Here is a 25,820-nt window from a genome sequence, read left to right as displayed (position 1 = left end):
CGCTCCGGAGTATACGTCGCACCTGCCGAAAATGTATAATAAAGAAGGAAAACAACAAATATACGTCGCACTGGAGTATAAGTCGCATTTTTGGGGGAAATTTATTTGATAAAACCCAACACCAAGAATAGACATTTGAAAGGCAATTTAAAATAAATAAAGAATAGTGAACAACAGGCTGAATAAGTGTACGTTATATGAGACATTCATGCTCCTAATCATTTTACAAAAAAATCCCACCTTTCCCAAAATTCCCAAATTTCCAGGAAATTCCCATTGAAATGAATAGGACATTTTTCCAAGATGCACAATTCCCACATTTTTCAACCTGTTTAAATCATTCCAACATCAACACATTCCACTCTATGGAAAAACTACATTTTTTTCCAATTTCCACACATTTCAAGGAATTCCCTTTTTTTGGTAGCCTATATTCACCCTACTTAAGTTCCACAACTCCTTTCACATTTTTCAACCCATTTCAACCGTTCCACCGTCAAAACACTCATATTCACGACAAAAAACAAGTTGGTTAAAGAACTTGAAAAATTCTCGAAACTCCAGGAATTTCTCAATTAAAAACTGTTACCAATTCAACATTTTTTGATCGATTGAATCAATTCCAACACCTACCGATTCAGCCCATTGAGAACATTCATGCTCCTAATCAATTTTTTTAAATTTCTAGGAAATTCCCATTAAAATTATGGGACATTTTTACAATTTGCACAATTCCCACATGTTTTAACCTATTCAAACCATTCCAATACCAACACATTCCGCTCATCCTGGACATTCAAACTACCATTTTTCCAATTTTAACACGTTTTCAGGATTTCCTGTTTTTTGGCAACCTATTTCCACCCTTCTTAAGTTTGACTACTCCTTTCACATTTTTCAACCCATTTCAACCTTTGCACCATCAAAACACTCATATTCAGGACAAAAAACACGTTTGTTAAGGAATTAGAAAAATACCTAGTTTTCCCAAAATTTCAGGTATTTTTCAATTAAAAAGGTTTACTAATTCAACATTTCTTGACTGATTAAAACAATTCCAACACCAACCGGTTCAGCTCATTGAGGACATTCATGCTCCTAATAGTTTAAAAAAAAATCCCACCTTTTCCAAAATTCACAAATTTCCAGGACGTTCCCATTAAAATGAATGGGACATTTTTCCAAGTTGCACAATTCCCACTTTTTTCAGCATATTCAAACCATTCAAACATCAACACATTCCACTCATCCTGGACATTCAAACAAACACTTTCCCAAGTTTGAAACCAAATTCCGGTTTCCCTGGAAATTCAAACCCTTCAACATTCAAACTATTTCAGCGTTTGAACGATTTCAACATTTACACCATTTCTACATTCATCCTACGTTCCATTAGCATTTCAGTTCAGCGTCAGCTTTTCAACATTCAAACCATTGCATCATTCAAACTATTCTTACATTCATGCTACATTCAGCATTTCACTTCAACTTCAGCATTAGAGCATTCACACACAATTCCTTCAGAAATAGCCTCTTCTAGTTATTGTTATTATTATTATTATTATCCATCCATCCATTCTCTACCACTTGTCTCTTTTGAGGTCACGGGAGTTCTGGAGTCTATCTAAACTGCCTTTGGGCGGAAGGCGGCGTACACCCTGGACAAGTCGCCACCTCATACCAGGGCCAACACAGATAGACAGACAACATTCACACTCACATTCACACAATAGGGCCAATTTAGTGTTGCCAATCAACCTATCCCCAGGTGCACGTCTTTGGAGGTGGGAGGAAGCCGGAGTACCCGGAGGGAACCCACGCAGTCACGGGAGAACATGCAAACTCCAAACTGAAAGATCCCGAGCCCGGAATTCAACCCATGACTACTCAGGACCTTCGTATTGTGAGGCAGACGCACTAACCCCTCTTCCACCGTGCTGCCCTATTAATATTGTTGTTGTTTTTATTAATAATTTGCTTTGTAGGCAGGTCTTCAGTTCAAAAAGAAGTGACAAAGATATGTTAAACAAGCCTATTATCAAGGGCGATGGAGAATCTTCACCAACCTCCCTCAAAAAATGCTGAATTATTCATCTGACCGAGAGACAAAAAAGACATATTGTGCTTTTGAAGACTCTCCAAAGTGTCCTCTGACCTGGTGGAGGAATCATTAACGGCCGTGTTTAAGCGCGCTGACAAACACACGAATGCCACGCGTTCACGCCTGCGTCATCTCCTGCCCCCGGCAGAATGTGGGCTTTGTTAATGAGAGCAGATCATTTGGTCACACTGTGGACAAGCGGCGCCGCGCGTTTGAAGTGCGAGTAGAGTTCATTGTGGCGGCCCCTCTTGAGTTAATGCAGCCTTTTATTTCTTCAGCAAAGCTCAGTGGAAACCGGGTAGGAGGCACATTGTAAAATGAAATGAAAACTGTGTGATTGGATGTGGAGGCTGCACTGAGTAAATTGGCCTTTCAAGAAGAGCTTACGTGAATTATAACCCTGTGGAGATTCTCCCTCCAATAAAGAAATGACTGACTTCACAAGCGCGCATGCGTACGTTTGGGTCCAGTGTGTCATCATAAGCTCATTAGTTTTCCCCTCGCCAACAGATCTGTGACCTGTCATCATTTCTCCCAGAGCGTGTAGCGTACGTCTGAACATAAAGAGACTGCGAAACATCTACACAAGCACACAAAGTCTACTATTAGGTGAGCTTTAGGTCACTATTAGATGTGTTTCTGTCTCTGTCTTCAAGGGTTCCTCTCACTTTGCTTGTAGCGAGCTTTCTGAACAAGCAGTTGGAGCAAACCTCAATCGTGGCTTAAGCATTTGTCCCCTGCTAAATCAATATCCATCCATCCATTTTCTACCGCTTATTCCCTTTTGGGGTTGCGGGGGGCGCTGGGGCCTTTCTCAGCTACAATCGGGCGGAAGGCGGTGTACACCCTGGACAAGTCGCCAACTCATCGCAGGGCCAACAGAGACAGACAACATTCACACTCACATTCACACACTAGCTGCCAATTTAGTTTTGCCAATCAACCTATCCCCAGGTGCATGTCTTTGGAGGGAGGAAGCCGGAGTACCCGAAAGGGAAACCACGCAGTCACGGGGCGAACATGCAAACTCCAAACTGAAAGATCCCGAGCCCGTGATTGAACCCATGACTACTCAGGACCTTCGTATTGTGAGGCACATGCACTAACCCCTCAACCACCGTGAAGCCCCTAAATCAGGGGTCGGCAACCTAAAATGTTGAAAGAGCCATATTGTACCAAAAACACAGGAACAAATCTGTATGGAGCTGCAAAAAATTAAAAGCCATATTACATACAGATAGTGTAATGACATATAAATTGAATTATGAGGACTTATAGGAAACTAAATGAGCTCAAGTATAGCAACAAATGAGGCAGATCGATGCAATATGTACATACAGCCAGCCTAAATAGCATGATAGCATCGATTAGCTTACAGTCATGCAGTGACCAAATATGTCTGATTAGCACTACACATAAGTCAATAACATCAACAAAACTCACCTTTGGTTATAAGTTTGGTGTACAAAATGAGACAGAAAAAGAAGTGGCATAAAACACGTCTTAGAAAGTCGGAGAAAGTTTACATGTAAACAAACTGTGTTGAGTTCAAGGACCGCCAAAATTAGTAGGACAAAACGGCGCTCGCCAAATACTCGAATCAGTGAGGCATGTTTAATATAAACAGTGTGCTTTATAGCAATTAGAGAGGCTTGTATCATGTTTGTCCTCCTACAGAAACCAAATTAAAACAAAAAATATGTTTTTTTCCCCTCATCATTTCCATTTTTCATATATTTTTGAAAAAGCTCCAGAGAGCCACTAGGGCGGCGCTAAAGAGCCGCATGCGGCTCCAGAGCCGCGGGTTGCTGACCCCTGCCCTAAATCAATATAAATGGCAAAAAGATGCAGATTTTTAGGGGACACAAGTGATGAGGCAATTCCTGGATGAATTGCATGTAAATGCTCCAATGCTGAAGTTGAACTGAAATCCTGGATTTTTTTTTAGAAGTGTTGAAGTAGAGCACACAATTCCTGAACAGGCTGAATATTTTGAAGTTGGAACAGTTTGAATCAGATGAAAAATGTGGAAATTGTGGAACTTTGAAGAATGTCCCATCAACTTAAATGGGAATTTCCAAAAGATTTATGAATTTCGGGAAAAAATATATATATATTTTTTTAAATGGTAAAACACTTGAATGGTCTGAAAGAGTTGATATGGTTGATGTTGAAATTTTTCAAATCGGTCGAGAAATGTTGAAGCAGTAACATGTTGAATTCAGGAATGGTAATACGGGATTCCTGGAATTTCGGGAAAACCGGGAATTTTTCCATTTCAAAAAACATCTTTGTTTTTTTCTCCTAATTAAGAGAAATGTTTGACGGTGGAATGGTTGAAGTGGGTTGAAAAATGTGGGAGGAGTAATCGCCAGAAAAAAGGGTGGAATTAGGGCTTTGGAAGAGCCGGAATTCTGGAAAATCTTGGCATTTCTTTTTAACTTGGAAAATATATGGTTTGAATTTACCAAATGTTGGAATGTGTTGAAGGTGGAATGGTTTGAATAAGTTGAAAATTGTGGAAATGGAAGTTTTAAAAATGGTCAATTCATTATTACTGGGAAAAGTGTCCCAGAAACACTGGAATTCTGGGATATCTGGAAATGTTTTGTTTTGTTTGTTTGAAGTTGCAACGGTTTGAATCTGATGAAAAATGTGGAAGGCAGAGCACGCCCAAAATCTGGAATAGAAAAATAAGTTGTTGAATAATAAATAGATGAATTTTGGTGTAGAAAACCATGTGAAAAGCATTCACACAATAAGACATAAAAATAAATGACTTATAATTCTAAGCATTGGATTACCTATAATATCATTATCCATGTCAATATTTGGATCATGTTTAATAGCAAACACAATAGATAAGATTATTGCCCATCACAAACAGCAGATTATTCATACAATTTTTGGTATGTCATCAATGTGTTGATTCTCCAAAAAATATTTTAAATATCCCTGGATGAGTACCAATCAGGAATTTACCCTTTAACATAATTTATTCATTGATGATGCAAATATATATATATATATGTATATATATATATATATATATATATATATATACATACATACATATACATATATATATAATATATTGTCAAAGTTATTTGGTGTCGAACCCCAAGATGCAGAGAAGGAGGTAGTCATTGAGCAAGAAAACACGATTTAATATAAATAATAGAACAACAACAAACAAAGGGTATAAACAAAAAGCACGCACATGGGCGGAATAACAAACTATTTCTGTCTGTCATTTCGTCGTACATTTTTTGTCCTTTTACGGAAGGTTTTTTGTAAAGAATAAAATATGAAAAAAACACTTAATTGAACTGTTTAAAAGAGGAGAAAACAGGAAAAAAAACTGAAAATTTAATTTTGAAACATAGTTTATCTTCAATTTCGACTCTTTAAAATTCAAAATTCAACCGAAAAATAGAAGAGAAAAACTAGCTAATTCGAATCTTTTTGAAAAAATTTAAAAAAGAATTTATGGAACATCATTAGTCATTTTTCCAGATTAAGATTAATTTTAGAATGTTGATGACATGTTTTAAATAGGTTAAAATACAATCTGCACTTTGTTAGAATATATAACAAATTGGACCAAGCTATATTTCTGACGAAGACAAATCATTATTTCTTCTAAATTTTCCAGAACAAAACACTTTAAAGAAATTCACTCTGAAATAAGATTTAAATTTGATTCTACAGATTTTCTAGATTTGCCAGAATATTTTTTTTTAATTTAAATCATAACAATTTTGAAAAAATATTTCACAAATATTCTTTGTTGAAAAAACAGAAGCTATAATGAAGAATTAAATTAAAATTTATTTATTATTCTGTACAATAAAAACAATAAATTTACTTGAACATTGATTTAAATTGTCAGGAAAGAAGAGGAAAAAAAACCTTAGATTTATATCACACTTTTCTAGACAGTCAAAGCGCTCACAGAGAAGTGGGAACTCATCATTCATTCACACCTTGTGGTGGTAAGCTACATCAGTAGCCACAGCTGCCCTGGGGTAGACTGACGGAAAATTTAAAAGGTAAAAAGATATGTGTTTAAATCATTTTTAAGCTTGTATTTTTTCTCTAAAATTGTCTTTCTGAACGTTATAAGAAGCAAAGTAAAAAAGATAAATGAATTTATTAAAACAAGTGAAGACCAAGTCTTTAAAATATTTTCTTGGATTTTCAAATTCTATTTGAGTTTTGTCTCTCTTAGAATTAAAAATGTCGAGCAAAGCGAGACCAGCTTGCTAGTAAATAAATACAATTTAAAAAAATAGAGGCAGCTCACTGGTAAGTGCTGCTATTTGAGCTATTTTTAGAACAGGCCAGCCGGCGACTCATCTGGTCCTTACGGGCGACCTGGTGCCCGCGGGCACCGTGTTGGTGACCCCTGCTGTAATTGCATAGTTTCTTACAACCAAAATGAAACTCTCAATTTGAAAAATGCACATTTATTACAAAAATGGAGTTGTCAATCGATCAATCAAAGATCATTTATACGGCCCCTTGGTCACAAATTTCTCAAAGGGCTGTGCAAACCACAATTACATCCTTGGATCTGCTCCCACATCAGGGCAAGAAAGAACTCAACCCAATGGGAACAATGTGAAACCTCGAAAGGGACTGCAGATGTGGGGACCCCACTCCAGGTGACCGGTGCAGCGGAAGCCGAGTGGATATGGTTAATAATGTCGGAGTCCAGACCATTAGGGAGGCCAGAAGGGGATCCTTTTGCATGTAGACAATTCAGCAGCGCAGAGACATCATCAACTGATGCATAAGGAGTGACCCAACCCGTGTCCAGACCTGGAACGGTTGATATGTGGCCACCTAAAGACCTATCCACTACAAGAGGGGGGCAGAGCAAAAAAGAGAGAGGGCAGATCAACTGGTCTAAAAACGGGTCTATTTAAAGGCTAGGGTGTATAAATGAGCTTTAAGATAGTTACTTAAATGCTTCTACTGAGGTAGCATCTCTATTTGTTGCCGGGAGGGCATTCCAGAGTACTGAATCGCAAATACAAAACACTCTATAGCCCGCAGAATTATTTATGGAAATCATTAATAAACCAGAATTTTTGGTAAATAAATTTATGGGCGGATCATATGTTACAATACAATCAGCAAGATCGGATGGAGCTCGACTGTTTACTATTTTATACGTTAGTAGTAAAACCTTAAAACCCCATCTTAAGTGCACAGGAAGCCAGTGCAGGTGAGTCAGTATAGGCGTAATATGATCAAACATTCTTGTTCTTGTTAAAAGTCTAGCAGCCACATTTTGTACCAACTGTAATTGTGAGGGGCGTGGCCTGCGGACCTGCAGCAAGGCAGGGTGTGCCGTGGCTAGCTCCGAGATCGGCGACAGGTGCGTAGATGGCCCACCTGGGCATGTTTATCTGATCACCTGTCACTCTATAAAAGGGCAGCAGCCGGGAAGGAAAAGGCTGGAGAAGTTGGAATTGATGGTCGAGAGAGAACTCGAGCATGAACCCGAGCACGAGCGAGACGGAGACGAAAGTGGATGGTTTTGTGATTTGGTTTATTTTTCAAAAAACTTATCATTCTGCTTTTCAGCAATCGCCTCTCGTGACAGTCTCGTTCCTCGAGTTATTTTTCAGCCATCCGCTCTCGTCTCCGCATCGCTCTCGCTCTTGCTCGGGCTTGTGCTTGGGTTATCTCTCGACAATCAACTCCACTTCTCTAACCTCGTCCTTCCCTGCTGCTGCCCTTTTATAGAGTGACTGGTGATCAGATAAACGCGCCCAGGTCGGCAATCCACGCACCTGTTGCCGATCTCGGAGCCGGCACCGGCACACCCTGCCTCGCTGCAGGTTCGCAGGCCACGCCACCTCACAATAATATTTTAATGCTAGACATAGGGAGACCCGAAAATAATGTGTTACAGTAATCGAGATGAAACATATCAAACGCATGAATAATGATCTTAGCGTCAATGGGGGACAAAATGGGAAACATTTTTGCGATGGAGATGGAAGGAGGCTGTTTTAGTGACACGCTTGATGTGTGACTCAAACGAGAAAGTTGGGTAGAAGATAATACCCAAATCTTTTACCTCTGGATTGGTAGACCGGGGTGATGGTCCCGAGGGTGTGTTCCCACTATCGTGGGATCACACTCCTCAGCCTTCCTGGTAAGGTTTATTCAGGTGTACTGGAAAGGAGGCTACGCCGGATAGTCGGACCTCGGACTCAGGAGGAACCGTGTGGTTTTCGTCCTGGTCGTGGAACTGTGGACTAGCTCTATACTCTCGGCAGGGTTTTTGAGGGTGCATGGGAGTTTGCCCAACCAGTCTACATGTGCTTTGTGGACTTGGAGAAGGCATTCGACCGTGTCCCTCGGGAAGTCCTGTGGGGAGTGCTCAGAGATTATGGGGTATCGGACTGTCTGAACGTGGCAGTTCGCTCCCTGTACGATCAGTGTCAGAGCTTGGTCCGCATTGCCGGCAGTAAATCGGACCCGTTTCCAGTAAGGGTTGGACTCCGCCAAAGCTGCCCTTTGTCACAGATTCTGTTCATAACTTTTATGGACAGAATTTCTAGGCACAGTCAAGGCGTTAAGGGGTTCCGGTTTGGTGGCCGCGGGATTAGGTCTCTGCTTTTTGCAGGTGATGTGGTCCTGATGGCTTCATCTGGCCAGGATCTTCAGCTCTCACTGGATCAGTTTGCAGCCGAGTGTGAAGCGACCGTAATGAGAATCAGCACCTCCAAGTCTGAGTCCATGGTTCTCGCCCGGAACTGGGTGGAGTGCCATCTCCGGGTTGGGGAGGAGACCCTGCCCCAAGTGGAGGAGTTCAAGTACCTAGGAGTCTTGTTCACGAGTGAGGGAAGAGTGGATCGTGAGATCGACAGGCAGATCGGTGCGGCGTCTTCAGTAAAGATCCATTGTGTAGAAGAAGGAGCCGAGCCGGAAGGCAAAGCTCTCAATTTACCGGTCGATCTACGTTCCCATCCTCACCTATGGTCATGAGCTTTGGATCATGACCGAAAAGATAAGATTACGGCTACAAGCGGCCGAAATGAGTTTCCTCCGCCGGGTGGCGGGTCCCTCCCTTACAGATAGGGGGAGAAGCTCTGCCATCCGGGAGGAGCTCAAAGTAGAGCCTCTGCTCCTCCACATCGAGAGGAGCCAGATGAAGTTGTTCGGGCATCTGGTTAGGATGGTTAGCGCCTCCCTAGGGAGGTGTTTAGGGCACATCCAACCAGTAGGAGGCCACGGGGAAGACCCAGGACACGTTGGGAAGACTATTCTCCCGGCTGGTCTGGGAATGCCTCGGGATCCCTCGGGAAGAGCTGGACGAAGTGGCTGAGGAGAGGGAAGTCTGGGCTTCCATGCTTAGGCTGCTTCCCTCGCGACCCGACCTCGGATAAGCGGAAAAAGATGGATGGATGGTCTCGAGCAGGACCGATAATAAACTTTTCCGTTTTCTTATAGTTAGATTCAAAAAGTTGCTGAACATTCATTGTTTGATTTTATTTTAGACACACCATCAGGTGACTGCAATCTTGCGTGTTGGTCAGCTTTAGGGCCATGTAAAGTTGGTAGTCATCATTATCATAGTGTGATCATTTCGTACAAGTTTTGCAGCACGAAACACATAACTCCACACAACGTTTCTTTGTAGAAACAGACTAACTCTACACACTGACAGCCTAGTCCTAAACAATAAATGAAATAAGATCTTCGTTTTCAGAGGAATGCTTTTTCCATTCTATCCAAACAAATAGCTTATTTGGGTGGGGTTCCAGGGTTTACATTGACAGCTGCATCACAAGACAACAACAGCAGAGTAAACACATGATTAAGTTCATCATTCGAGAGAGTAGTGACTAAAACGTATCCTGTACATTGTGTAAACAGGCAAAAGACAGCATGTTTTCCCATCGCACTGTGTCGACCTTTCTTGCTCACGGACCACTCAGATCTAACAAGGCAGCATCATTTTTTACTCCCTGCAGGCTAGGGCACCAGATGCTCACTATTTCATCAAAGTTAGTCATTATTGATGTTTTAATTTAGTTACAAATTACGGTAAAACAGACAGGAAGCGAGCGTACTTGGGAACTGATTTTGGACAACGTCATCAAATTTCGATTGGTTCTGATAGATTTATGTCACAAAGAGCGGGGCGCTTTTTGGTTTCTGAAATAAAACAGAAAGTTTAATACTAAAATGCAAAAGATAAGTCACTTTTGCTGACAATTAGAGAATTTAAATGGTGATTGAAGGTGATAACAAAAACACTGATAGTGGACGTCAGAAGGAAATTGTTAACCATGAGTTTGAATCTTGGGTGGAAACGTACAATTATATTGTCTTTTGGATTTTGATAGCCTTGCAGTTCTTAAATTCATGATACCGTCTGCCTGTTGGCTTGCGGTGGTGAGCAGCAAGACTGTCTTAGCAACCCCAGCTTGCAACAGACCAGCAGGAGCGGTCAGACCCAATCTCAGGCCCTGTGTACATTAAGCCGGATATCTCCTTAAACAAATAATTATTTAGCCTAAGCCACGTTTCAGCCACACTAACCCATCGATTAAGTTTCCCCTACTTGGATAATTTTTTTTACATGGGTAAGTGTGCCGTGTATTTCTTGACTCTCCGGCTCTTAGCTTTGTATGGACTCATCGATTGTTTAGGAACTGAGTTCGGAGAGGAAGTGACCCCAGAAAGACTGCGCCCCACACAGGAAGTGACGTAAGTAAGAACGCGCCGCAGCCAGCTTCATAGCAGACACTTTTGGAAATCACAGATGAATACCTTTTAAAGAGGGAAACGGGTAATTGCAGCTATTTCAGGTACATGACATCTCAGACAGCATCATTGCAGTGTTGAGCGACTGTTTTAGCCTGGAAGAATGGCAGCCTGGTGGGATATGTTTGTCTACGAGTGTGTTTTGCCACAGTAACGACAAGAGAACTTTCGAATGTCCAGGTCAGCTGTGATTATACTTAGCGAAATACTTTGTCCGTGTCATGATACGGATCATGTTTTTCATTATGTTCTGTTAATTCGGCTCCATTGGTTCCTGTTTTTTGTGCACTATTGTTTGTTTTGGTTGCCCTGGTTGAACATTAGTTTCACCTGCCTCTTGTGTTCAGGACGCTCACCTGGCTCTAAACAAGAGACCATTATTTAAGCCTGCCTTTGCCAGTCAGTCGGCCTGGCGTCATTGTTCGGTTCATGTCTGATTCCAAGTGTTTGCCAAGTGTTCGCGTCATAGATAGATAGATAGTACTTTATTTATTCCTTCAGGAGAGTTCCTTCAGGAAAATTAACATTTTCAGCACAGTCCCTTTCAAGATCAGACAAACATTACAGGGAGACAGAACAGGATCGCTGACGAGTCTGCCGACTTCCGGCGCCCCTTACAAAAAAGGGGCGCCTTTTTGTAAGGGGCGCCGTATACGTTAGTCTTTGTTTGTTCATGCCACAGCTAGTAAGTTTTCCTTGTCATAGTTTATGCTAAGTGTTAGTTTAGCTCCAAGTGCGATCAGCGCGTTGTCCCTTCGCCTTGTTTTCCGTTTTTTTGTAGTACTTTGAGTTTTGAGAAGATTGATAAATATGTTCCTACCTGCAGGCCTTGTCCGGAATAGTTGGTTTGCATCCCGGGAGAACAAACCTCACAGTTCGCTGCAAAAACTCTGCCGTGACAGTCCGTTTGTCGAAGGCGAGATAACGAGAATGCGTGTTCCTGTGAACGAGGGAGTACTACGGAAAACAGCGATTGCATTTGTACTGGGAAAGCAGACTATCACTTGATGTCCGCCATGTATATCGAGCCATTACTCAACGTCTAGTTTTGTACTCCATAACTATTGTGGAGCCGTGAAGTGGTAGCGGTCGTCATGTACGACCACCAATTTCAACCTGACCAGATATCTATATCCCTAGATTGATTGTTGTAAAATTTTCTTTATCACATTGTTTACTTCCACACGTCCATTCATGTATGATGACTCAGCTGCTGATGGTGAGGCAAGCAAGGTTTACTGTTGAAATAAATATGGCAATAGTGTACGTTGAAACACAGGGTAAGAATACACTTCCAGATCAGAGGTGACTATGAGACATGCATTTTTTCAGCGCATGCATACTAAGTCGCGTTGCGAGGTGGGGTATATAGCCTGGATAACATTAATGTAGAAGGGGCCTCAATCCATAGCCGCTTGGACAGCTCTGGAGGTGACCCGAGGGACCGTGCCACCCTCTTTGTCAAATATGTTTGTGGTGGACGTGGCCTGCGAACCTGCAGCAAAGCTGGGTGTGGCAGAACCGGCTTCGAGATTGGCGACAGGTACGTAGATGACACAGCTGAGAGTGTTTGTCTAATCACCTGTCGCTCTGTTAAAGGCAGCAGTTGGGAAGAAGAGAGCGAGTTGTTGGTGGCAGTGAGAGTGATGTCAGAGTTTGTTGGTGACGAACCCCAAGATGCAGAGAAGGAGGTAGGCATTGAGTAATAAAACATACTTTAATTCAAACACTAAAACAAGAACAAACAAAAGGGTACGAAGAAAAAGCGTGCATGAGGCAGATGACAGGAAATACTACACACACAGAGGAAACAAAGACAAATGCAGAGGAAAAAACTAAAACATAGCCAAACTATCAGGGACAAGCCTGACAAGTGAGAGACATTTGCTGAAAAGCATAAAAAGAACATTTATTGAAAAATAAAACTGGGTTCACAAATATGACCGAGGCTGCCATGTCCGTCATTGGTGGTCCAAAGGACCCTGAGGAGCAAGACCTCCACAATATTGTTGCCCAGCATCCAGACAGTTTCCACCAAGTAGGTGTGGCACTGCATCCCTGAGAGGGCAACTTTTTCTGCTGAACATTTAGGAGCATAACATGCTATTATTTAAGTTCCTGGTCATTTGAAGTCTTGTTGAAATAGTGTGCTGTTGATGGATCGAAATGTTTGTCTTTTTGTTAGAGTCTCTCCGAATATCAGCAGCATCTTTCTGCTTTCTAAGGTTTCCAAGAAGGAACTTTTCCATTTTCCCCTTTTTCAGTCCGGAGCTTTCGGTTGGTGCTGCCCGTTTTGTCCGTGAACCATTGCTCAATAGTTGGCCACTTAGTTGTTACAATCATAAACAACAATGACATTGCATTACAAGGAACAACCTTTATTGTATTGCATTATACTTCTCAAAACACAAAGCATTTGAAAACAATTTGATTTCCATTGATACGTTGTCCATTTGTTTTTGTAAATGTTTTTTTTCTTCTTTCTACTGGTCTTTACCGTAACATCTGGTTTTGGTGCCCTTTTTCCTTTTCCCGTCCTTTTTAAAGCACAAATAACTACAACCCAAATCTGTTGAGAAATGAAAGAAACATTAATAGAGATGTCTGACACATGGATTATCTGTGTTTCATTTAAACTGTTGCAAAATGCATTAAACAGTTTGACACTGCATAAAGAAATTGTCTAAAATCGGATGGAGATACGATAATATTAAATGTCATGACAAAGAGGGATGATTGATGAGGTCATCAATGGGTAGCCTCTCAACTAAATTTAGTTTAAATCTCCTGGAAGGAATACCATTATGAAAAAGTGACTTAATTTCCTTTTTAGGGGGGGTAAGTTAACATTCAATTATTATTATTATTATTATTATTATTATTATTATTTTATTTTTTTCAAACATCTTTTCAGGTGTGTTTTTTTCAAGTGTGAGGAAATCAATGTATAACAGTAATTCATAATGGTTACTAATTACTTTCCCAAAATAGCAAATTAATTAGTAACTGCATTATTTTCTTAATGAATGAGAAAGTAAATATTGTGTTACTATTTTGAAAAACGGGACAAGCGGTAGAAAATAATGATAACTGTGTAACCTTTATGACCTCGGTGCCCAACTTTTCCACTCCAGTGGTGCCCAGGGCCCACTAAATTAGTAATCGTACTCTTTATTTTAATCGTATTCAATAATCATTTCTAAATTACTTACAGTTTAACAGGCTAAACATTGTCAATTGATATGAATCCATGTGTTGATCACACATATTATCAAGGCTTCCTCAGGCTAATAACAATAATAAATAAAAATATGCTGAAAAAAAAGTGGCTCAAATTTACATACAATTACGCAACTCTAAAATAAATGCATTCTAAGTAAATTAATAATATTAAAAACTGTGTTGGCTCTGCGACGAAGTGGTGATAGGCTCCAGCAACCCCCAGCGGGACAAGCGTTAGAAAATGGATGGATGATAATTATAACAATAACAATAAAAATAATATATATGTTTTTGTTAATTAACCTCTTAAGGCCCAAGCTGTTTGTTTACATGCTTTTTTAAAATTTCTCTTTGCTATCTGGGCTTATTGGACCCTGTTTAGAATTAAAACTAAAGATCATCTTTTAATATGATGTACTTAGTCCATAAGTACACAAATGTGTACTTCATGTGTAGCGACATGCAAATTTTATTATTTTTTTACACATTTTTTTCCAAATTCCATTGTATGTTTTACTTTGCTGACACCAACAGATGGCAGTGTAAGTGTCCATATGTCCAATTCAGTAGTGTACACAATTTTGGAAGTAAGAGCTAAAAGATGCTGTCCACGCACGTGGCCGATAAGGCCTTCAGAGGTTAAACTGTCAATAAAATAAAAGTGCACATGAAAATACAGCTTAACCGCTTTAGTCATAATTTTTGCGCTTAAGAAACTTCTCTAAGACTTTACCTCCAGACTTCTTCTGTTGTTTGATATTGCCATAACGGTGGTAGTGTTGGGATGACGCATGGCTGCAGTTGTGTGTCCCCGAGTATGCAAGAATCCAGGAGAGTAGCGTGGAGGTAAGATGAATTTAATACACAAAAGAAAATAACAAAAGCAAACATAAAGCAGTCGTGCAGATAAACGTTCTCAACATAATATTATCATCGAGCACTGAGGAGTGCTCGAGTGAAACATAAATAGACACTAGTGTGATTGACAGCAGGTGTGAACCGCTGCCAATCAACGAAAAGAGAAAAATAGTGCTCCGTGAATAAAAACAGGAAATACAACAAAATAAGAGCACTGAACCGGAAGTAAATACAAAAACACAAAAAACTAACAGAAATGAAGTGACACATCGTTACAGGACCTCCCCCTCAAGGAACAGATACCAGATGTTCCCTGGGAAAGAAAAAAAAATGGAAAAAAGTCCAAAATGTAAGGGAGGGTGGAGGGAGGATTTGGTGGAGGGTTGCCAAACCTCGTGTCCCCGCAGCCAGCGAGGGAAAGTCAGGTGGCGGCGCCGCGTAGAGCGCCGCTGGAACTGGCGAGGCGGGCGGCCAGGGAACGGCCAAATCACTGGCCGAAAAAGAGGAGAGTGCGCAGGGCACGGCCACATCCACGGCCGACGTAGAAGCGGGCGCGCTGAAGCAGGCCGGGAAGCAGAAGACGTAACCGGCGGCGTGGAAACCGCAGGCGTCATCAACGGCGTGGAAGTGGCAGATGTCATCGGCGGCGTGAAAGCGGCGGATGTCATCGGCGGCGTGAAAGCGGCGGATGTCATCGGCGGCGTGAAAGCGGCGGATGTCATCGGCGGCGTGAAAGCGGCGGATGTCATCGGCGGCGTGAAAGCGGCGGATGTCATCGGCGGCGTGAAAGCGGCAGATGATGACGCCGGGCGAGGAGCAGTAAATGCCGGCCGAGGAGTAGCGGATGCCGGCGGTGACGAAGCCCGGCGTGGTGCTGCTCTTGGCGGTGGAGCCGTGCGTAGTGCTGCTGATGTCAGCGTTGCAGCTGTGCGTGGAGCCGGCGTTGGAACTCGGCGTGGAGCCGGCGTAGGGGCTAGGCGTGGAGCCGGCGTAGGGGCTAGGCGTGGAGCCGGCGTAGGGGCTAGGCGTGGAGCCGGCGTAGGGGCTAGGCGTGGAGCCGGCGTTGGGGCTGTGCGAAAGCCCGCCAGGCACGTAGATGTCTCCGTGGAAGGAGACGCTTGCGAAGATGACAGCGGTGTGTGCCTGGCTGCACCGCAGTGTATTGTGGGCCCCCCTCCACTAGGCGGCTGCCAGAAACCGTCCACACTTGCGGGAAGACATGCCTGCTCGTCGGCGTCCCCCGGTGCGAAAACCAGGGACGGGCGGGAGGAGGCCAGGAAGAGGGACGAAGACACGTCCCGCGCCGAGTCCCAGCAGGAGGACAAAAGTGACCTCACTGTGGGCTCCACTGGAGCTCTCGGCGATCCAAAAAAGAGAGCGGGAGCTGGCAGAAAGAGCAGCCGGGGAGCAGCCCCTGGAAGCTGCGTAGGAGCAGGGAGAAGCAGCTCAGCAGACGACGGGAAGGATGGCGGCGGCGGACGTGCCGGTCGGAGAGCCGCAGTAGGCGACGGAGCCGCAGGAGCCGCGAGACGTGAAGGAGGAGGTGGGCGCGCCGGTCGGTGAGACGTAGCCGGCAGCGTTGCCGAGAGGAAGGATGGCGGCGGAGGACGCGCCGGTCGGTGAGCCGTAGCCGGTAGCGTTGCCGCGGGAGCCGCGAGGCATGCAGGAAGTGGCGGACGTGCTGGTCGGAGAGCCGTAGTCAGCCGTCGAGCCGAGAGGAAAGATGGCGGCGGGGGACGCGCCGGTCGGAGAGCCGAAGCCGGTGGCGTTGCCGCGGGGAGAGGGTCCGCATCTGTTGGCTGGGACCGCACAAACCTGGCCTTCAAGTCCTCCAGGAATTGTGCGGTCCAGAACGTCGGCTGAGGATTGCCGACAGGGATTCTCGCGAGGACACTTTCTTCTGGCTCGATGATACTGTTGGGATGACGCATGGCTGCAGTTGTGTGTCCCCGAGTATGCAAGAATCCAGGAGAGTAGCGTGGAGGTAAGATGAATTTAATACACAAAAGAAAATAACAAAAGCAAACATAAAGCAGTCGTGCAGATAAACGTTCTCAACATAATATTATCATCGAGCACTGAGGAGTGCTCGAGTGAAACATAAATAGACACTAGTGTGATTGACAGCAGGTGTGAACCGCTGCCAATCAACGAAAAGAGAAAAATAGTGCTCCGTGAATAAAAACAGGAAATACAACAAAATAAGAGCACTGAACCGGAAGTAAATACAAAAACACAAAAAACTAACAGAAATGAAGTGACACATCGTTACAGGTAGACCGATTAAAACTTTTATTAGTAGACTGCACAGTACAGTACATATTCCGTACAATTCCACGAGGACGGCGTGGCGAAGTTGGGAGAGTGGCCGTGCCAGCAATCTGAGGGTTACTGGTTCAATCCCCACCTAGTCGCGTCCGTTGTGTCCTTGAGCAAGACACTTCACCCTTGCTCCTGATGGGTCCTGGTTAGCGCCTTGCATGGCAGCTCCCGCCATCAGTGTGTGAATGTGTGTGTGAATTTGTGAATGTGGAAATACTGTCAAAGCGCTTTGGGCTCCTTAAAAAGGGGTAGAAAAAGCACTATACAATAACAACCATTTACCATTCACAATTGACCACTAAATGGTAACACCCGAATAAGTTTTTCAACTTGTTTAAGTCGGGGTCCACGTTAATCATTTCATGGTAGAAAAGTGTATTACAATTGAATACCGCAGCCCCCCATACAAACAATAGGGGCACTCGCGGCCCATCAATGGCCGTATGGTTAAGAAACATCGTTCAAATGGATGTAATTTAGAATAGTAAATATACAATATAAATCAATATAATATACATCAATTACTTAGAGGGGAACTGCTCTCTTTGTGGGAATTTTGTCCTTCATTCACAATCCTTAAGTACAAACCCAGTTTCCATATGAGTTGGGAAATTGTGTTAGAGGTAAATAAAAATATAATACAATTATTTACAAATCCTTTTCAACCCATATTCAATTAGAATACACTAAAAAGACAAGTCATTTGATGTTCAAACTCATAAAATTTAATAATTTTTGCAAATAATAATTAATTTATATTTTCATGGCTGCAACATTTGCCAAAGTAGTTGGGAAAGGGCATGTTCACCACTGTGTTATATCACCTTTTCTTTTAAAAACACTCAATAAACATTTGGGAACTGAGGAAACTAATTGTTGAAGCTTTGATAGTGGAATTCTTTCCCATTCTTGTTTAATGTAGAGCTTCAGTCGTTCAACAGTCCGAGGTCTCCGCTATCTACGCTTCATATTGCGCCACACATTTTCGATGGAAGACAGGTATGGACTGCAGACGGGCCCAGAAACTACCCGCACTCTTTTTTTTTAAGCCACACTGTTGTAACACGTGCTTAATGTGGCTTGGCATTGTCTTGCTGAAATAAGCAGGGGCGTCCATGAAAAAGACGGCGCTTGGATGGCAGCATATGTTGTTCCAAAACCTGTATGTACCTTTCATCATTAACGGTGCCTTCACAGATGTGTAAGTTATCCCTGCCTTGGCCACTAATGCACCCCCATACCATTACAGATGCCGGCTTTTGAACTTTGCATCGATAACAGTCTGGATGGTTCGCTTCCCCTTTGGTCCGGATGAAACGATGTCGAATACTTACAAAAACAATTTGAAATGTGGACTCGTCAGACCACAGAATACTTTTCCACTTACATCAGTCCATCTTAGATGATCTCGGGCCCAGAGAAGCCGGCAACGTTTCTGGATGTTGTTGATAAATGGCTTTCGCTTTGCATATTAGAGCTTTAACTTGCACTTACAGATGTATCCACAAACTGTATTTAGTGACAAAATTGTTTTCTGAAGTGTTCCTGAGCCCATGTGGTAATATCCTTTAGAGTTTGATGTTGGTTTTTGCTACAGTGCCGTCTGAGGAATCGAAGGTCACGGTCATTCAATGTTGGTTTCCGGCCATGCCGCTTACGTGGAGTAATTTCTCCAGATTCTCTGAACCTTTGGATGATATTATTGAACGTAGATTTTGAAATCCCTAAATTTCTTGCAATTGCACTTTGAGAAACGTTGTTCTTAAACTGTTTGACTATTTGCTCACGCAGTTGTGGACAAAGGGGGGTACCTCGCCCCATCCTTTCCTGTGAAAGACTGAGCATTTTTTGGGAAGCTGTTCTTATACCCAATCATGGCACCCACCTGTTCCAAATTAGCCTGCACGCCTGTGGGATGTTTCAAAAAAGTGTTTGATGAGCATTCCTCAACTTTATCAGTATTTATTGCCACCTTTTCCAACTACTTTGTCATGTGTTGCTGGCATCAAATTCTAAAGTTAATGATTATTTGCAAAAAAAAAAAAAAAAGTTTATCAGTTTTAACATCAAGTATGTTGTCTTATTCAACTGGGTTGAAAAGGATTTGCAAATCATTGTATTCCGTTTATATTTACATCTAAAAAAATTTCCCAACTCATGGAAACGGGGTTTGTAAGACAAAAACACGTTTTTCTCTTTTTATGCGTTCTAAATAGTAAATACATGTGATCAAAAGTCCGCTTACAATGGGGACTATGGGAGTCACTCTATTAAATGGGTTGTACTTGTATAGCGCTTTTCTACCTTCAAGGTACTCAGAGCGCTTTGACACTACTTCCACATTTACCCATTCACACACACATTCACACACTGATGGAGGGAGCTGCCATGCAAGGCGCCAACCAGCACCCATCAGGAGCAAGGGTGAAGTGTCTTGCTCAGGACACAACGGACGTGACGAGGCTGGTACTAGGTGGGGATTGAACCAGGGACCCTCGGGTTGCGCACGGCCACTCTTCCACTGCGCCACGCCGTCCCTATTCTGACTATAAAGTCCTTAAAAAACAGTTAAACACCTCCATTAGGTTTTATATGCATGCTGTAAGTATGTCATGTAGTAACAGGCACATTCATAATAACATGCAGTATTTACTAGGGGTGTGGGAAAAAAACAATTTGAATTTGAATCGCGATTCTCAGGTTGTGCGATTCAGAATCGATTCTCATTTTTAAAAAAAAAGATTTTTTTTTTTTTATCAATCCAACAAAACAATACACAGCAATACCATAACAATGCAATCAAATTCCAAAACCAAACCTGACCCTGCAACACTCAGAACTGCAATAAACAGAGCAATTGAGAGGAGACACAAACACGACACAGAACAAACCAAAAGTAGTGAAACAAAAATGAATATTATCAACAACAGTATCAATATTAGTTATAATTTCAGCATAGCAGTGATTAAAAATCCCTCATTGACATTATCATTAGACATTTATAAAAATAAAAAAAAAGAACATGCGTGTCACAGTGGCTTACACTTGCATGGCATCTCATAAGCTTGACAACACACTGTGTCCAATGTTTCCACAAAGATAAAATAAGCCATATTTTTGGTTCGTTCAATAGTTAAAATAAATTTACATTATTCCAATCAGTTGATAAAACATTGTCCTTTACAATTATAAAAGCTTTTTACAAAAACCTACTACTCCGCTTGCATGTCAACAGAGTGGGGTATATCCTGCTGAAATCCCATGTATTGAATGAATAGAGAATCCTTTTAAATCGGGAAAAAAATAGTTTTTGAATCGAGAATCGTGTTGAATTAGAAAAAAAATAGATTTCGAATCGAATCGTAACCCCAAGAATCGATATTGAATCGAATCGTGGGGCACCCAAAGATTCGCAGCCCCAGTATTTATGCATTTTGCTCACTTTAAGCATACACAGCGCTGTAAAACATCACGACGGTTGCTTTTTTCTTCAACTACATCACTGATTATTACTCACTGCAGACTTCATGAGAGCCAACAAACGTGATAAAACATCACTTACTGTGCGATGTCTGCTGTCATAAGGATGCAGACTGCTTGGATGTCATATATTCCCATTGAGATGAAGAACGACTCATAATCCTTGTGAAAGAAGATGGGTGAAACCAGGCTTCTTTCTGTGTCCTCCTTGTAATTTTCCGGGTCTAAATTGGATGGCAAAGTTATTTGCACTTGTCGGATTACGTCCTCATCCTTCTACTATCAAGGTGGAAGGCATTGTTTATGATCAAGAATAAACTTTCACAAGCTCTGACACGCTGCGATGAGGTGGCGACTTGTCCATCCGATTGTAGCTGAGATAGGCACCAACGCTCCCCGCGACCCCAAAGGGAATAAGCGGCAGGAAATGGATGGATGGATGGAAGTTCTGACACGAGATAGCAGCTCACCAGCCGACTAAGTCCACATTGGCACATAAGGTAGTGATGCCGGCCCTGCTATAGTTTGTCTGTGTTAGCGCTCATAATAACAATATCACTAATACTTGGTTAATATTGAAGTCACAAAATGTACTTGGAGTATTGTTGGTGGTTTATTTAAAGGGTTTTATGCGAGGAATAGAGGACCTACTATTGGGTCCATTGTAAGCGGACTTTTATTCACGCTTTGTAACAAGTTAGAATGCATAAAAACAATACATCTGTGTCTGTGGAAGTCGCTTCCTAGCAGTTCCACTGAAGACACGGCACAAAAGCCAGGCCTGCAGTTTTTAACAAAGGTTTTACTACCTATATCGGGGCGGTATAACCCGGTTGGTAGAGCGGCCGTGCCAGCAACTTGAGGGTTGCAGGTTGAATCCCCGCTTCCGCCATCCAAGTCACTGCCGTTGTGTCCTTGGGCAAGACACTTTCCCCACCTGCTCCCTGTGCTACCCACACTTGTTTGAATGTAAAACATAGATATTGAGTTTCACTGTTTAAAGCGCTTTGAGTCACTAGAGAAAAGCGCTGTATAAATATAATTCACTTCACTACTTCACTTAATCATCTAATTGTTTTAACAAAGTTCTTCTTCCCCAGAACGTGACTTTTTAGTCACAACCGTATTCTTTCTCCCTCTCTGCTTCCGGCCGCTTACTGTTAAAGACAACAGATGATTAGATTAACACGTACCACCTGTGAAATCTAATCACCTGCCAACTGTGTCTCGCCATCAGCACGTGCCCTGCCCCTGCCCTGCAGCGGCGGTGACTTTTCCTCCTGCAGGCAGCGCTGGCTACACCTCCCCCCACACTGTCGTTTTGTCTTTCATAATAATTGTGAACAATAGGGGGGGGGGGGGGAGTGCAGTTCCCCTTTAAATATATAAAAATATGTTTCACATAATGGACACAATTATTCACAATCAGTACGTCATTTATTTACCGCATTTTCCAGACCATAGGGCACACTGCTGATGAGCGGGTCTATTCAGGTCTTTTTTTCATACAAAAGGCGCACCGGATTATAGGGTGCATTAAATATTATGATTTTTTTCTAAATGGAAAACACTATCTTGTGGTCTACATAACATATAATTGTGGTTCTTTGGTCAAAAAGTTGCATGTATTAGGTTTTACAGATCATCTTCAAGTCGCTTTCTGACAGTCGCTTCAGGATGTGCCGTTTTGCGGGTGGTCTTATTTACGTGGCTCACCTTCGGCAGCGTCTTCACCCCGTCATCTTTGCTGTAGCGCTGTAGCGTGCAAGGACGGGAGTGGAAGAAGTGTCAAAAGATGGAGCTAACTGTTTTAATGACATTCAGACTTTACTCCAATCAACAACAGAGCAGCATCTCCTCATCCGTGGCTCACGAGTGCAACAACACCGGAAATGTGCCCCGTGAAAAAGTGTTCTAAATTTCCGTGGGTGAATAATGTAAACTCGCTACATCGGTAGTTTTTAGCGCTTCCATTGCAAGATATAAGTTAAAAGTTTGCGCTATTTTATATTAGAAATGGCAACAGCAGAGGGTGAATGTCCCATAACAAGAAGATAGTGAAAAAGAAGAAGCTTATCGACTACGGTGTCGTCACGGACTGCAGTGGTGGGATGCACAAATTTTCATCTTATGCAGATCTCACATACACATCAGAAGGTAAGAAAGGTTGCTTTTGCATAATATTGTGAAACAAAACACCAGATAATATGTCTGCTAATGGGTGCCATTTTGCGGTCCTTATACACACACCATAGTAATACTTGTATCTCTGACTACAGTAGCCGTAATGGGCCGACAATCCATCAGGCGGTGCGGCTTCAAAGTCATACTAAATCATTTTGACATATTTTTGAGTGCCTTGTGTAATGTTCTTTATTTTCAATGGAACATTTAAAGTTTTAGTGTTGTTTACTGGCGTCATATTGCAGTCTACACATACCTCTTACTGTATATGTGACTGCCATCTAATGGCTACACTTATCATTACACCATGTACCAAATACAATTGCTTTAAGGTCGGTAAGCACAACCAGAATTATTCCGTACATTAGGCGCACCGGGTTACAAGGAGCACTGTCTATTTTTGAGAGAATGAAAGGATTTTAGGTGTGCCTTAAATACAGTCTTTCATTAATTTTTAATTACAATAACTATTAGTTATGCACATCTGAATGAACTGCACCTAACGGACTGAATTCTTTACTTTTTACAGCACGATCAAAGTCTGTATTCTCACTTAAAATTAAGTGACTCTGTTGGTTGCTTTGCTGGGTCTGCTCCTATCTCTGGCCATGCTTCCCCCACCCCAGCAGATGATGGCATGCAACACCGCAGAGGCCACCACAGTGGCTGTGTGTAGAAGTGGCGTCAGCTCTGCTCTTTTAATGTATTTAATGTCCTTTGTGTTCTTTAATGTTTGTAGTTTCCGCCTTAACCGCATGTTAATGTGGGCTATGGCTATGAGTTGTTTTTTTCCCTGAGCCTCAGTCTGGTTACCTGTTTTTCACCTTTTTTGCTGTAAGTTGGCAGACCCGTCAGCGATCCTGTTCTGTTGCCCTGTAATGTTTGTCTGATCTTGAATGGGATTGTGCTGAAAATCTTAATTTAACCTCGGAGAATTTATAAAGTATTTCTGATTCTGATTCTGACATGTTGCAATAAACGTTAGAATCCTAACCCACACAGTTCTTATTATGGATGTCAGATAAGAACCGGACTGCCGATATTGTTGGCCGACAAATGCTCTGAAATGTAATATCGGAAATTATCGGTATAGGTTTTAAAATTATCGCTATCAGTTTGAAAAAGTAAAATTAATGACTTTTTAAAATGCGGTTTTGTACACAGACATAGGGAGAAGTACAGAGCGCCAATAAACCTTAAAGGCACTGCCTTTGCGTGCCGGCCCAGTCACATAATTTTCCAACTTTTCACAAACACAAGTGAATGCAATGCATATTTGGTCAACAGCCATACAGGTCACACTGAAGGGGGGCCGTATAAACAACTTTAACACTGTTACAAATATGTGCCACACTGTGAACCCACAACAAACAATAATTAAAAAACATTTTGGGAGAACATCCGCACCATAGCACAACATAAACACAACAGAATAAATGGGTTGTACTTGTATAGCGCTTTTCTACCTTCAAGGTACTCAAAGCGCTTTGACATTACTTCCACATTTACCCATTCACACACACATTCACACACTGATGGAGGGAGCTGCCATGCAAGGCGCCAACCAGCACCCATCAGGAGCAAGGGTGAAGTGTCTTGCTCAGGACACAACGGACGTGACAAAGTTGGTACTAGGTGGGAATTAAACCAGGGACCCTGCGGTTGCACACGGCCACTCTCCCACTGCGCCACGCCGCAAATACCCAGAACCCCTTGCAGCACTAGCTCTTCCGGGACGCTACAATATACACCCCCCGCTACCAATTTTCCCTCCAATTTGTCATATGTGTGAGCAAACGCCAAAACTTCTTGGGCATTCAGTGGCGCACATGTGAGCGACGGCAGACGTGCACACTGTTATGCACTTATCTTTTTATTTTATTTTGTGCGTGGCTTAGATTTGCCGTGTGCAGAGGACGCGTGAGCAGTGTGCAATTGCACAGGCGCGTACCATAGAAGGAACTTTTCCCGCAACCCCCCTCCCTCCCCCTCAACTCCGCCGACCTCAACCTCCTCATGCTCTCTCAGGGAGAGCATGTCCCAAATTCCAAGCTGCTGTTCTGAGGCATGTTAAAAAAAAAATAATGCACTTTGTGACTTCAATAATAAAAATGGCAGTGTCACGTTGGCATTTTTGTTCTATAACTTGAGTTGATTTAATTTGGAAAACCTTGTTACATTATTCAATGCATCCAGCAGGGCATCACAACAAAATTAGGCATAATAATGTGTTAATTCCATGACTGTATATATCGGTATCGGTTGATATCGGAATCGATTATTAAGAGTTGGACAATATCTTAATATCGGATATTGGCAAAAAAGCCATTAATCGGACATCTCTAGTTGTTATGTTATGTTGTTTTCATTTATTTTGCGTCCTCCCCAACCAACTGTTACATTTACTCGGGGAGCAGCCCGAGTGGAGAAACAAAAAAAACAGAAACAGAGATGGAGACACACAAAGCAATCTAAAATAAACATTTAAGACACACAATGAACACATAAATCAAAAGTCATTCGCGGTAAAGAGGTGAATTTTAAGCTGTGCTCTAAAAAAGTCCAGAGTGGTGGCGGATTTGATATTCAGAGGGAGCTTATTCCATAGCCTGGGTGCCCATCCATCCATCCATCTTCTTCCGCTTATCCGAGGTCGGGTCGCGGGGGCAGCAACCTAAGCAGAGAAGCCCAGACTTCCCTCTCCCCAGCCACTTCGTCCAGCTCTTCCTGGGGAATCCCGAGGCGTTCCCAGGCCAGCCGGGAGACACAGTCGTCCCAACGTGTCCTGGGTCTTGCCTGTGGCCTCCTACCGGTCAGACGTGCCCGAAACACCTCCCTAGGGAGGCGTTCGGGTGGCATC

General features: G+C 42.5%; 1 protein-coding gene across 3 annotated transcripts in view; it reads left to right on the top strand.

The window, feature by feature from the left end:
• The window catches only part of megf11 (multiple EGF-like-domains 11), a 510,687-nt gene that overhangs the window by 128,444 nt on the left and 356,423 nt on the right, over window positions 1-25,820 (top strand). The window contains exon 1 of one of the 3 annotated variants that reach the window (XM_061917128.1): window positions 2,610-2,710. The exons of the other annotated variants lie outside the window; for them this stretch is intronic. The gene's annotated coding sequence lies outside the window, so the exon portion shown is untranslated. Of the gene's footprint in view, window positions 1-2,609; window positions 2,711-25,820 lie in introns of those variants that run through there. 3 annotated transcript variants of the gene reach the window in all.

Source organism: Nerophis ophidion, linkage group LG12, assembly GCF_033978795.1.
Source record: "Nerophis ophidion isolate RoL-2023_Sa linkage group LG12, RoL_Noph_v1.0, whole genome shotgun sequence".
Lineage (NCBI taxonomy): Eukaryota > Metazoa > Chordata > Actinopteri > Syngnathiformes > Syngnathidae > Nerophis > Nerophis ophidion.
This window is presented reverse-complemented; position numbering and strand designations above follow the sequence as displayed.